The following is a 14,547-nucleotide window of genomic DNA, read 5'->3' as shown; positions in this document are numbered from 1 at the left end:
GCGTCTAGATGTGTGTCAAGCTGCTCTGTGTCAGCTGCTCATATAACACTCCATCTTCACTAAACTTTTTTGTGACGAACGAACACCATAGGCAATGGGCTCAACAAAGAAAATAATAATATAGGAGGCCGCAATAGAAGAAAAACATTGATACAAACGGTCCATACATTATATCAAACCTCTCCTGTCTGAGAAGAACCTTCGCTACTGTTCATCCTGGTTCATAAATATTATGGCAGCGCTACTGTGAAGACTTACTTATCCATACACTGTATCAGACCTCTACTAGCTAGGAAGGCCTATACCCAGGGCAGAGTTAGAATCGCCTTGGCCCCAGGCAATAAGGATCATGAGCCCTTACATCCAATGGGAGCTGTATAAATCAGCATAGTTAGCTCCTCCTAGTGGTGGCTGCAGGTAGCTAAAATGTTATAAGTTAATCAGATGTCAGGAATTAGGGAATTTAGAGCTTCATATAAGAATAAATGGAGCTCTGACCCCTATAAAGGTATACAATACAGTTTGGCTGTATGTCAGTTATACACTGCATCAAACCTTTAGTTTTTGGGAGGACCTATACCACGGTTTACCCTGTGCTTCCAGGTTCATCATTATATGGCACTTACACAGGCAGAGGTCAAGGCTGGAGTAAGCGAAGAATATGTAACTTTGCATAGCAATGCCAATATACATATATTTTAGTTAGGGCTGTTTTTAAGCTGGGTGACAACCGAGGGCACTGCATATAGTTGTCGCCCAGCATCTATTACACTTGTAGACCAGGATAAATTTAAAACGGCTAAAGAGAATATTAAAATGCCTAAGAGGCTGATATTTCCAGGTAATTTCTTTGCTCTCTTTTTTATGTGGCGACTCCATTTCTAACCATCTTGTGCTGCTGTGGTTCACAGACATCGGTTCGTCACATGTCGTTATTAAATAGAACTTACAACATATAACGTTTCTGCAATCACTGAGATTCTGAAGTGTTTCCTCCCGACAGAAAATTGTCAGCTCGGTGATCACTTTCCGTGTAATGAGGATGACTCTTGTTCTCAATAAAGAATGTATTAACCTTGCACAAATGTCCTGATCTGTGGAGAGTTTTTACATTTCATTTAAAATAATTATCATTTTGCGATGCAGCCGCGCGGCTCCAGTACAGCTGGTGGTGTAACTGAGAATATGATGTGTGTTAGAAATGTTTTCTGCCATCATTCCATTCTAATTGCATTATATAAATGTGAGAGTCCAGAACAATTAGGCAGAGGTGTATTGTAGGCCCTACTCCATACTGACATTTGCGTCATAACGTTATATGTACCACCGCACACAGCATCCTGATGCTGGCAAGCATCAGTCTTGTGAAACAGGGTCCTAGGGTCAGGATCGGCAGGCGACAGAAGTGAAAAGGTGCCTGCCGATCCTGACCTGGGTATATTTATTTAGGGGTCTGAATTAATTTGGGGATCTGGTCTGGGGTCTGAATTAATATTGTCATCTGGTCTGGTTTCCAAGCAGGTGACATGGATGCCACGTGTGAGAAGGCGGACACTTCGTTTAGGCGTGGAAGATCTAAGAGCCAGAATATCTCTGTGGTGTAGAAGAAGCAGCTTCAGTGCAATGATTTTGTTGTTTTTTTATGTTGCCCTCTCCTACACACCTACTGTCACTCCCTTGGATTCCCACAGAGCCCCTAGCCACCTGTCTTACCCCTGCTCCTCCACAGAGCCCGTCAGGTTGTGTACCACCCTGGCCCCACTCCAGCCCTTTCCCTTTTGACTGTATGAGGCACAAAAATTTCTGATGGCGGCCCTGCTTATCCTGTACTCACCCGCAGTCACAGTCTGTATTGTACTCCAAAGCTGAACTCACTATTCTGCTGATGGAGTCACTGTGAACATACATTACTTATCCTGTACTGATCCTGGGTTACATCCTGTATTATACTCCAGAGCTGCACTCACTATTCTGCTGGTGGAGTCACTGTGTACATACATTACTTATCCTGTACTGATCCTGAGTTACACCCTGTATTATACTCCAGAGCTGCACTCACTATGCTGCTGGTGGAGTCACGGTGTACATACATTACATTACTTATCCTGTACTGAACCTGAGTTACAGCCTGCATTATACTCCAGAGCTGCACTCCCTATTCTGCTGAGGGAGTCAGTGTATATGCATAACATTACTTCTCACTCACTATACTGCTGGTTGTTATTGGAAACAGTCAGCTAGCTCATGGAGAGACACCCCCCAGACCAATTTAACAGCTTAGCTGAGCTCCTGTAATGCAGAAGAATGGTTAGGTTTTACTACAGATTACTGTACATTGTCTGGTATAAAGATGACATTTTGCAAAATGTATGCAACTTTGGGATTTTTGGGACAAATATATTAAGAAAAAAAAGTCACATACAATTAGCAGGCAAGCAACAAAAGTCTGTGTGTAGTCCCAGCTTTATGGGTGTGAGACATTTTCTAAAGTAATGGTAGTGAGAACTTGTCACTGATAATTATACTGAATTTACAACAAGATTCTGAAATATCACCTCTAGTTTGGATGTGGAGTCGTTTCAATCAGCTTAGTCTAATCCTGGTGATGGAAGGGATTAGAAAACTGGCGGTGTCTGATTTCAATGAATTGTTAACCTGTAAAATAAGTGGACCAAGTGACCATGATGCAAGAATGTAACAGTTAATTTGTTAAAGGGAAGGTGTCACGAAAAAAAATATTTTTAGATGTTATTGCTTTTAGTATGTCATTAAAATAAATTTTATTTATTTGTGTTGTACTTTTTTCTTTCTTTTAGTACTCTATGGGGGCTGCCATTTTTTTTTCATCTCTGTATGTGTCGATTAACGACACATACAGAGATGGAATACGGCACATACATCCCCATAGAGAATGCGAACGGGAGCCGTTCCATTCACTATAGCGTACGCCGTCTGAGTGGGAACGGCGCATGCGCCGCTCCCACACAGACCAAAAGGAAGGTCTTCGGCAGAGCGACATCCGGCGCCATTTTCATGTGGACCGGAATCCGCGGCCGGACAGTAAGATGACTACTTCCGGTCACGGCTTCCGGCCATATGTTCAGACGCAAGAACTAGGAGCGGAGGCAGCAGCGGCAGGAGCAGGTAAGTTATGTTTGAGTATGTGATATGTGTGTGTATGTGATATGTGTGTGTATGTGATATGTGTGTGTATGTGATGTGTGTGTGTATGTGATATGTGTGTGTATGTGATGTGTGTGTGTATGTGATGTGTGTGTGTATGTTCGTGTTATACTGTATGATTACCGCTGTATCCTCCTACACTGCGCATTCGCTCAGAAAATGGTGGCACACAGTGTAGGAGGTTTGAACATTCAACCCCCTCCTTTCTCCTGGCACTAGCCAGGATAAAGCAGGGGGGATTGTGTGAGGACACTAGAGCGAGTGTGTCTTCTCCAATTTTGCAGCATAAAGCAATGAGGTTGCTTTACCACATGCCAATGCTGCAATTTTGGGAATTGCTCCCTCTAGTGACCAGCACATGGAAATGTTATAAATTAGAATCTAATTTATAATATTTCCTGACTTATGAAAAAATTAAAAAAATTAAAACAATGTGTAATCATTTATATACTAACCGTTTAACTAAAAAAAAATAAAAATTTTTTTATAGCGACACATTCCCTTTAATAAGTCATTATCGGGATCCGTAGTGGAAGTAGTCGGGTTTTGAAATTGTGATAGTATAGTCTAATGTAAAATACCATTTCCCTCTATTTTATTCATCAGATTTTAGAGGGTTATTCCCATCTTAAATATTTATGGCATATCCATAGGACAGCTCTGGGACCCACACCTATATAGAGAACGGGGTCATCTCTCCTCCATCCCGCAAGGTGAGCTGCTTAGAACCCACCAATTCCTGGCGGTTACTAAGTGGAGTGGTGGCGTATGCATGCAGCTCTCTCCATTCTGTATATGGGAGTTACAGCCATGAATAAGGACGCAGGAAGCGTCTGAAACGCGTAGGCTTCCTTCATTTCTGAAACCTCTCCTCGCACCTTAGAACATTACTTAGATTGATCCTATTTTAAATTTGACCGATTAAACTTGGAACAAGCTTCCTTTTTACCTACAGCAGCGCTGGATCCACCCTCCTTTTTTCCACTATTCATACATCGTGCGCCGACACGAGGATCCGTGCGGGGCCATTCGTGCAAATCTATGCAAAAGGTGAGCTGGAGGTTTCGTCTCCCCCTTTTTTCAGTTACAGAAAAACTCAGCGGCCTCACCCCCATTCCTGATGTAGGTGAAGGTCCCAGAATTGGGAAACGCATCTATGAAACATTTGTGGTATATCCTGTGGATATACCGTGAATGCCTTAAATAAGAATAACCCTTTAAGTTTTCTTGCATTTCTCACATTCAAATGCCCATAGAGGCTTACACTGAACTGTCCACAGACACTTCTCAGCATTACATCACCTCTATTCCCACTATCCTATTGATCTGCCTTTGTGTGCCTCTTAATCGTATTATTTTTTTAGGATTCTGGAAGATCAGAGCAGCATTGACAATTCTGCTGGTTTTTATTGGAAACAGTCAGAAAACTCCCCCTTTCCCGCTTAGCTGTGCTACTATAATGCTGGGGATTTGACTGGTGTAAAGACAACACTTGCCAGAATGTAAATCACCACAGCAGTGTCTGTGCAGACACTGGACAAGCAGGGAATGAATGAAAATTAAAGCTCTGAAGCATGCAGAACTGTGATTGCAGCTCTGGACTACAATAAAGGCTGTAACTCAGGACAGTAAGCAAATATAAATCTATCAGCAGAGATCAGCACCAGAGAGTACTATACGTCCAGCGGGAGTGTTCAAGGAGTGACTACTCCTGTCAGACAGACTCATGTAAGCGGGAGATATGCCTACTCTCTAAAGGGGAAGTTTGGGCCCCTTCCCCTTTTATATTTGGGAGACTTGGGTTGACAATTTTGCTTTTGGGGAATGCTCCCTCTTCTTTTTTTTGCTAGCATTATGGAGATCTACATTTCTCATGAAGTAGGGCCCCATATTAGCTTCCTGGACTTTCGATATGGTGTATATACAGTCTTGGGTGGTTTTCTTCCGTCACAGATTGTCAGTTTTGAAAAGAAGAATAGTGCAGCATGCAGCAGTATTCTTCCTGTCAAATCGACAGATACCACAACACAATGGAATCCGACAGATCCCATTATAAGTCAATGGGGTCCGTCGGGCGTGCCGGTTGTCTTATGATGGATCCGGCACTGTGACGTGGTTTCCGTTTGACACTGATGTTAACCTTACTTTATTTCAGTGAGAATTCCCTGAAGATGTGAGCAGCAGAAAAGCTTTAAATTCCAAGAGAGACGAACGCTGTTGAGAAAAGACCTTTATTATCCTTGTCTTATAGAAGAGAAATAACCTATCCAATGTCTGGATGATGCTTGAGTAAGCCAAGAAGATGATAGAACTGAGGTCAAGAGATGCAATGATAAGATGTGTAACTTACAGTCAAATAAGGAACAACGATATAATGAATTTTTTTAATGTTTTTTCATGACCAGGTAATGTCATGTAGACATATACATCCTACAAAGGTTATTATAGGTTATCAGTATTATCCTATTAATAGGACACCAAAATATTCTACAGATGTTTGAGAATTTGGCGCAAATTTTGGCACTTAGAAATCCCTTCTATAAAAAATGCCTGGTGCGTCCTGCTATAACCTGTCTGTGGTCATATAGCCATAGCTTCTAGGAGACATCTGTACCCGGCAATTCACATCCTACATTCTTGTAAGCTAAGCATCCAAGGAAATTACTTTTCCTCAACCACTTGACCTCCCTCCCCAGCTCTTCAATGACAGAGGAAGTTATTTAATCTATTTTCACAAGTCATAGACTTATTGCAGTGCTGATTTCCTTAAAATGTCCTGTCTTCCAAACTCATCAAAATACTCCAGACACTTTGAAGGTTAGTGAATTGCCTTTACCCTGTTTTTCTGTAATTACTTTAACTCCACAATGTTCTTACACCTATTGCAGGCTATATATATAATATACATAAGGAAAAGTTGTCAACATTTGAAAAAGTTTTCTAGGAACAATTTTTTTTATCCAGACATATTGGGGCGTGTCCTAATGAGGGGTGTGTCCTACCAAGGAGGTGTGTCTTGCCAAGGGCATGGTTTTCTCCCATGAATCTTTACATACAAATAAACAATGCTGTAAAAATCTTAACCCCTTAATGACCAGCCTATTTTGACGTTTTTCAATCGTCGCATTCCAAGAGCTATAACTTTTATTTTTGCGTCGACATAGCTGTATAAGGTCTTGTTTTTTGCGGGACAAGTTGTATTTTTTAATAGCACCATTTTGGGGACATATTATTTATTGATTAACTTTTATTAACTTTTATTTGGGGGGAAATAGAAAAAAACCTTAAATTTCTCCACTCTTTTTCGCGTCTTAAATCTATGCCGTTTACCGTGTGGTATAAATAACACAATAACTTTATTCAGCGGGTTGTTACGATTGCAACGATACCAAATTTGTATCGTTTTTGTATGTTTTACTACTTTTACACAGTAAAAACGCTTTTTTTTCAAAATTATTTATTTTTGTGTCTCCATATTTGAAGAGCCGTAACGTTTTTATTTTTTCGCCAATGCGGTTGTATGAGGGCTTTTTTTTTGCGGGAAGACTTGTAGTTTTTATTGGTACCATTTTGGAGTAGATGCGACTTTTTGATCACTTATCACATTTTTTTAAAGTCAGGATTCACAGAAAACAGCAATTTTTCCATAGTTATTTATTACATTTTTTACGGCGTTCACTGTGCGGGTTAAATAATGTAATAGATTTATAGTCGGGGTCGTTACGGACGCGGCGATACCAAATATGTGTAACTTTTTAACTTTATTTTGTTTTTTTAATAGTAAAGCATTTTGTAAGGGGAAAAGCTGCGTTTTTCATTTTTTTCACATTTTTTTTTAATTAACTTTATTAAACTTTTTTTCACTTTTTTACTAGTCCCACTAGGGGACTATAATATGCGATTCTGCGATCACATTTATAATACATTGCAATACTTTTGTATTGCAGTGTATTACTGCCTGTCCGTTTAACACGGACAGGCATCTGCTAGGTCATGCCTGCGGCATGACCTAGCAGGCATTCATGACAGGCAGACCTGGGGGCCTTTATTAGACCCCCGGCTGCCATTAGAGAGACAGACACTCGGCGATCGTATCGCCAGGTGTCGGTGGGAGAGAGAGGGAGCTCCCTCCCTCTCTCCAAAACCACTCAGATGCGGTGCTCGCTGGAACGGGGGACCCGTGCCCCCTCAGACACAACCCTGAAGCCAGGAGGCATTGAATGGTGTGCAGGTCGCGCGTGCACCCTGCTGCTTTATTCGAAGGCTAAAGCACGATCATAAACCGGGGGTACCGGGTCCCTCATTGGGCGATTGTTGAGGTCCCATCAGTCAGTAGATGATTATTTGTTGTGATCGGAATACCCCTTTAACTGGTTGCAGACACATGACGAGTATGCTCGTCCTGTGTGACAGCCGTCTGTGCGCGCGATCGAGAGCGGGACAACGGCTGAGCGGGACAACGGCTGTAATACACAGCCGCGGCCCCGCTCGGACAGCGGAGAGGAGAGAAACATCATCTCTCCGCCGTTAACCCTTTGAACGCCACGATGAAAGCTGATCGCGGCGTTCAAAGAGGCTAATGTACGGGCCTACAAGATCTATCCCAGTACACTGCAGTTACAAAATCAAAATCTAAATGAAAAATCCCTTTATGGTATTAAAAAAAAAAGTTAAATGAATGTAAAAAAAAATTAATGATAAATAAATAAAAAGTAAAAAAAATACACAGAAACACATTTTATAATAAACGTTTTAAAATATAAGTCCCAAAACATGAAATAATAGACATATTTGGTATCGCCACGACCGTAACAACCTGTACAACAAATGTATAACATTATTTATGATGATCGGTGAATGGTGTAAATAAAAAAAAAATATTAAAACTGCTGCGCAACTGCTTTTTTTCTGCATTTTCGCCAAAATAAAAATGTATAGAAATTAAACGATAATGTATTTGTACCAAAAAATGGTACGTACGTAAAGTACAACTCGTCCCGCAAAAAAACAAAGTCTCATACAACTACGTCGTACAAAAAATAAAAGCGTTATGAGCGTCGGGATGCAAAGAGGGAAATGTAAAAAAATTGCTCTGTCCTCAAAGCCAAAATTGGCCGTGTCCTTAACCCCTTAAGGACGCAGCCTAGTTTGGGCCTTAAGGCTCAGAGCCCATTTTTCAAATCTGACATATTTCACTTTATGTGGTAATAACGTCGGAATGCTTAAACCTATCCAAGCGATTCTGAGATTGTTTTCTCGTGACACTTTGGGCTTCATGTTCGCGGTAAAATTTGGTCGATATATTCAGTCTTTATTTGAGAAAAATTGCAAAATTTAGAGAAAATTTACAAAAAATAGCATTTTTCAGAATTTAAATGCATCTGCTTGAAAAACAGACAGTTATACCACCCAAAATAGTTACTAGTTCACATTTCCCATATGTCTACTTTAGATTGGCATCGTTTTTTGAACATTATTTTATTTTTCTTGGACGTTACAAGGCTTAGAACATAAACAGCAATTTCTCATATTCTTAAGAAAATTTCAAAAGCCTTTTTTTGAAGGTACCAGTTCAGTTCTGAAGTGGATTTGAGGGGCCTATGTATTAGAAACCCGCATAAAACACCCCATTTTAAAAACTAGACCCCTCAAAGTATTCAAAACAGCATATAGAAAGTTTTTTAACCCTTCAGGCATTTCACAATTAAAGCAAAGTGGAAATGAAATTTGCAAATTTAATTTTTTCTGCTGAATTTCAATTTTATTACATTTTTTTCTGTAACAGAGAAGGTTTTACCAGAGAAATACTACTAAATATGTATTGTCCAAATTCTGCAGTTTTTAGAAATGTCCCACATGTGGCCCTACTGCGCTCGTGGACTAAAACACAAGCCCTAGAAGCAAAGAAGCACCTAGAGGATTTTGAGGCCTGTTTTTTATTAGAATATATTTTAGGCAGCATGCCAGGTTTGAAGAGGTGTTGAGGTATCAAAACAATGGAAATCCACCAGAAGTGACCCCATTTTGGAAATTACACCCCTCAAGGAATTCATTTATGGTTTTTGTTATCATTTTGACTGCACAGTTTTTTCACAGCACCTATTTGAATTGGGCTGTGAAATGAAAAAAATGATATTTTTTCCAATAAGATGTCATTTTTTATCAAAATTTCTTATTTTCACAAGGAACAACATACCCCATTTTGTTGCCCAATTTGTCCTTAGTGCGGCAATACCCCATTTGTGGTGATAAACTGCCGTTTGGGCCCATGGGAGGGCTCAGAAGGAAAGGACCACCATTTGGCCTTCTGGAGCTTTTCTGGTGCTAAGTCATGTATGCAGAAGCCCATGAGGTACCAGTACAGTTGAAACCCCCGAGAAGTGACCCCATTTTAAAAACTACACCCCTTAAGACATTCATCTAGAGGTGTAGTGAGCATTTTGACCCCACAGGTACTGTGTAAAAGATAATGTGCAGCAGATGGTGCAGTGTGAGATTTGCAATTTTATATAAATATATGCCATTTCAGTGTCCAATATATTGTGCCCAGCATGCGCCACCGGTTCACCTGGGTACGGCAATACCCAACATGTGGCTGTTATCAGCTGCCTGGGCATACGGCAGGACTCAGAAGGGAAAGATGAGGGGGGGTAAGCTGTGCGGAGTGCATCAGGGTAAATTAAAAATCAAGGGATGTATGATACATTTTAAAACAATCTTTTATACAGAGCCCTGGTTTTTCGGGACACGTGTCACATTGGTATATTGTGTTCTTCCTTATCCCCCTCTTATAGCAGACTCTGCACCTCTTTTGACTCTTTCCCTTTCCACCGGTTTGGGGAACTTCTCCTGGAAAGTGTTGCCCTGGTACGATGCGTGTGGCCTCGCTTCCAGAAGTACTGGGTGCCCCCCTTCCTGGTCTTGAAATTCCAGGAAAGTTCCCCTCTGGCCTGCACATCGACGTAGCACGTACGCATTGTACAAAGCCATCTGTATGATGTGCCCGGCCAGCTTCTTATACCACACCGCATGGCGCTGTAGGGCTTCAGGACTTGATTTGACAAGTCCATCCCTCCCATGTACCTATTGTAGTCCAGGATGCAGTCTGGTTTGGGGGTGGCCTTTCCTTCATATATCCTAAATCTGTAGGTATACCCTGATGCACTCTCGCAGCTTATACATCTTCACGCCATACCTTGCCCTCTTACCCGGCAGGTACTGGCAGAATTGAACCCTCCCTTTAAAATGTACCAGGGATTCATCAATAGAAATTTACTTTTTTTTTTTTTGTCAGAAAATCCTCTTGATACCATTTTTTTTATAACACAAAAGGTTTTATCAGAGAAACGCAACTTAATACGTATTGCCCAGATTCTGCCGTTTTGAGAAATATCCCACATGTGGCCCTAGTGCGGTAATGGACTGAAGGAGCGGCCTCCGAAGCAAAGGAGCACCTAGTGGATTTTGAGGCCTCTTTTTTATTAGGCACCATGTCCGGTTTGAAGAGGTCTTGTGGAGCCAAAACATTGGAAACCCCCCAAAAGTGACCCCAATTTGGAAACTAGACCCCTTGAGGAATCCATTGTAGTTTTCTTGGGGTGCATGCAGCTTTTTGATCAGTTTTTATTCTATCTTTAGGTGGCGTGGTGACTAATAAACAGCAATTCTACTATTTTTTTTACAGCGTTCACCGTGCGCTATAAATCACATATTCACTTTATTCTGCGTGGCGATACGATTACGGCGATACCAGATGTTTATAGTTTTTTTTATGTCTTATGGCGTTTGCCCAATAAAATACGTTTTGTAAAAAATCATTCACTTTTTGTGTTACCTTATTCTAAGAGGCAGAACTTTTATATTTTTCAATCAATAAAGTCGTGAGAGGACTTATTTTTTGCGTAACGAACTGTAGTTTCGATCAGCACCATTTTTCGGTACAGGCGACTTTTTGATCTCTTTTTATTAAATTTTTTGGGAGGTGAAGTGACCAAACAATTGTTATTGAGGTACGGTTTATTATTATTTTTTTTTACGGCGTTCACCGTGCGGGATAAATAACAAAATAATTTTGTAGTTCAGGCCGTAACGGACGCGGCGATACCAATTATGTATAGTTTATTTGTTTGTTTTATATATTTTTATTAATAATAAATGACTGATAAGGGAAAAAGGGGGATTTTTACTTTTATTTTCTTATTTTTACACAACTTTTTTTTACTTTATTACTTTGTCCCACTAGGGGACTTGAGGGCAGGAGGCCCTGATCGCTATTCTAATACACTGCACTACATGCGTAGTGCAGTGTATTAGAACTGTCAGCTACTCACTGACAGCAAGCATAGTGGGTCCTGACGTTGTCAGGACCCACTAGGCTTCCGTCTATGGCATAGCCGGACGCCATTGTTTGGTGTCCGGTTGCCATAGTCACCATCGCCGGCCGCTATCGTGTAGCAGGCCGGCGATGGCGGATTAACCCCTAAGAACCCGCGATCGCTATTGAACGCGGCTTTTGAGGGGTTAATCGGCGGGGGAGCTCCGCGATCGGTCCCGGCACATTGAGCAGTGATAGTCTGCTGTCGGAAACAGCAGCTATCACAGCTCATGAACGCGCCCCGCGCGAACGGCGCCGTGTTTACTCCATGACATACTATTATGTCATGGAGCGCGAACGATGCACTTACCATGACATAATAGTATGTCCTGGAGCGTTAAGGGGTTAAGCCCTTAGTAATGCACAAAAAAACCACACAAATAAAAAAACAAAAACTCTTCCCACGGTTCCTCTTATGTAAAAAAAAATACAAAAATAATTCTTATCACCGCATCTATAAAAGTCCAGATTATCCGAATATATCACACCCCGTAGGGGAAACGCCATAAAAATAACAAAAAAAATGATGTTTTTGGTCTCGTTAGCCCCCCAAGAAAAAGTAATAAAAAAAGTGTGACCAAAAAAACAAACAAGTCTGACCCTGCAAAAAAACACCCCACAACGTCACATCGATCGAAATATAAAAAAGGCGCCGGCCTCGGACCACGTCACGACATCATAAAAAAAACCTATATACATTCGGTATCAATGTAATCGGAATGACCCGCAGAATAAGGTTATATTGCCTTTTTACAGCTGCGTAAAAGCCATACAAATAAAACCCAAAAAACAATGGAGAAATCGCTGTTTTTTCCTTTTTCACCTCAGAAAGATTTTCATTTACGTTTTTCCATCCTTTACAAGGTACAATCAACGGTGCTGCTAAAAACCACAACTCGTCTCGCAAAAAGCGGCGCTCTCGTACGGCTGACGACAGAAAAATAAAAATTTACGACTCTTGATAGGCGGGGAAAAGAAAATAGAAAAATTGCCTGGTCCTTATGGGGTTAACTATCTTTTTATTGGAAACGTCTGTTTCTCTGTAAAAACAAGGGAATACCTGAAACAACGAAAAAAAAAGTGGGACTGTGATTAAAACTACTGACTTCTAGTCAGACGTCTTGGATGAGGGGCAGCAGCGGCCATGTCGTCTCCTCACAAACAGGAATTCAATCCCCTCTGGCAACTCCCGCTCAATCCTGTACCACGTGACTTCTCTGAGGGCGGGAAGGGGAGGGCCAGTTAGAGGCTAGGCTGATAGACTTTTTCCCGCCTTCTCCGGACTTCCCCGTGACGTCAGGGCACTGCCCCCGGGGCGGTGGGAGGGAGGAGCATGACGTCACCCGAGCCCCGCCTCCTCCGCTGGTTCGGTCCTGACGTTCATTTCATTCCTGTCCTCATTCCGAGCATTCCTCGCATCGCTAGCGCCGAGTCCCCGCTCCCCTCACCGTGTTCAGCCCTCCCCGGGGTGCCCCCCCCCCATCAGCAGCTCCGCGGACAATAGACGGAGTGGGAGAAGTTGTTGCTGCTCAGCTTTGTGGGGTGTCCCCAGCCGCCCGCCCGCCGGGGTAAGTTCTCTGTGTGTGAGGAAAGAGGGGGGGGTTGTCTACAGGGAGTCTGTCAGGAGTGAGCCGGGAAAGGAGGAGGGGGTTCACTGAAACAAGGGGGTTCATAGGGGCGGGGAGGCCCCGGCCAGAGAGTTCTGAGTCTTGTACACTGGGGGGGGACGGGCACGGTGCAGTTTCGGGGGGCATTGAATGTGTTTTGATTGTTCAGTGCAGTTTTTGGGGTATAGGCCGGAGAGCTCAGGGGATTTGTTATTTTGGGGTGTATGGACTGAGGAGAACTTGGGGTGCTTTGTGGTATTTTGGGGTAAAGTTTTTGGTCTTTTTCAGGGTTCTGGATTTTGAGGGCGACTGTCAATGTTCCGGCTGTAATGGATGATGTGTTTGAGAGTTCAGGTTGTGCTGGTTTTTGGGGGGGCGCTTCTAGTTGGGGGGTGTAAAGATTGATGCGGTGACATAAGTTGTGACGGTTATTGACCAGATGGGGGGCTATGATTAGACGTGTGCCGTAATGGGGGTGCTTTTAATAAAGTGCGGTGTCTGGATTATAGTTTGGGGGGGTTCAGGTGATTGTGATGTTGGGGTTCACACACGGTGGGGTGCAGGGTACATATGACATGGTACGGGGACCTGTAGCGGTTGGAGAGCGGTCCGACTCACTCAGCAGATCTGACATCAAAAAAAATATATGAATTTTTCACATTTTCCCAGAAGATGGAAGAACTTTGCAAGATGCTTGAGCTGCCTGGGAAAGGGAAACCAGTCCCGCAGCCCCCCCCCCCCCCTCCTGGTAATGTCCGCTCCCAGCAGTCTGTATAGACATGAAAGTCAAATATTTTTTTCCTTCTTCCAGGGCTGCTCCTCTCCCTCCAAGTTCAAGAGTGACAAAGTGTCTGGAGTCAGCGGAATCTGGGAGAATAGCGGAGAAACTCCCAGCAAATCCCACAGGATTCCTCCCGGAAAACTTCCCTTCTGGTAGGAAAACGCAGCCCCCCCCCCCTGTAATCTGTTGCTCCCTGGCGCTGCCGCCGCCTGTGTTGTAGAGGTGCAGATCTGAGCGCCGGCTGCTGCTGCCTTGGTGATGTGTGTGATCATCTGTCCTTTTATTTGTGAAGTGCAAACATATTCTACAGTCATGTACCCACTTAAGCACACTCCTAGACGGAGGGGGGGACACGCAGGAAGATGAAAATCCAGGAAAAAATGCTAAATGTAATGCCGCCCCCCCCCCCCCCCCCCGAGCTTAGACTGCAAGCTCTGGAGAGCAGGCCGATACAATGTATTAAAATAGATCATTTTAAATATAAAATAAATAAAAAATAAATTACATATATTTTTATTTGGGGGAAAACCGGATTTTGATGCCCGGCCCAACGACTGTATTTTAGGCCCCTTCCTCTGCTACGTGCATGCAATGCCCCTGTT

The 14,547-nt window shown here is 42.5% G+C and overlaps 1 protein-coding gene and 1 long non-coding RNA gene across 3 annotated transcripts in view; one reads left to right on the top strand and one right to left on the bottom strand.

Moving 5' to 3' along the window:
* The window catches only part of LOC142660993 (uncharacterized), a 61,867-nt gene extending 48,807 nt beyond the window's left edge, over positions 1-13,060 (bottom strand). The window contains exons 1-2 of one of the 2 annotated variants that reach the window (XR_012850602.1): positions 12,664-13,060; positions 2,556-2,655 (exon numbers count right to left, since the gene is read on the bottom strand). This is a non-coding gene — a long non-coding RNA (uncharacterized LOC142660993). The remainder of the gene's footprint in view (positions 1-2,555; positions 2,656-12,663) is intronic. The other variant, XR_012850601.1, reaches the window with a different exon arrangement.
* TEAD1 (TEA domain transcription factor 1) overlaps positions 12,788-14,547 on the top strand; it is a 158,308-nt gene continuing 156,548 nt past the window's right edge. Inside the window, exons 1-2 of the mRNA XM_075838139.1 lie at positions 12,788-13,125; positions 13,976-14,097. The gene's annotated coding sequence lies outside the window, so the exon portion shown is untranslated. The remainder of the gene's footprint in view (positions 13,126-13,975; positions 14,098-14,547) is intronic.

Source organism: Rhinoderma darwinii, chromosome 9 (genome assembly GCF_050947455.1).
Source record: "Rhinoderma darwinii isolate aRhiDar2 chromosome 9, aRhiDar2.hap1, whole genome shotgun sequence".
NCBI lineage: Eukaryota > Metazoa > Chordata > Amphibia > Anura > Rhinodermatidae > Rhinoderma > Rhinoderma darwinii.
The sequence above is the reverse complement of the archived record's forward strand: the minus strand, read 5'-3'. Positions and strand labels throughout refer to the sequence as shown.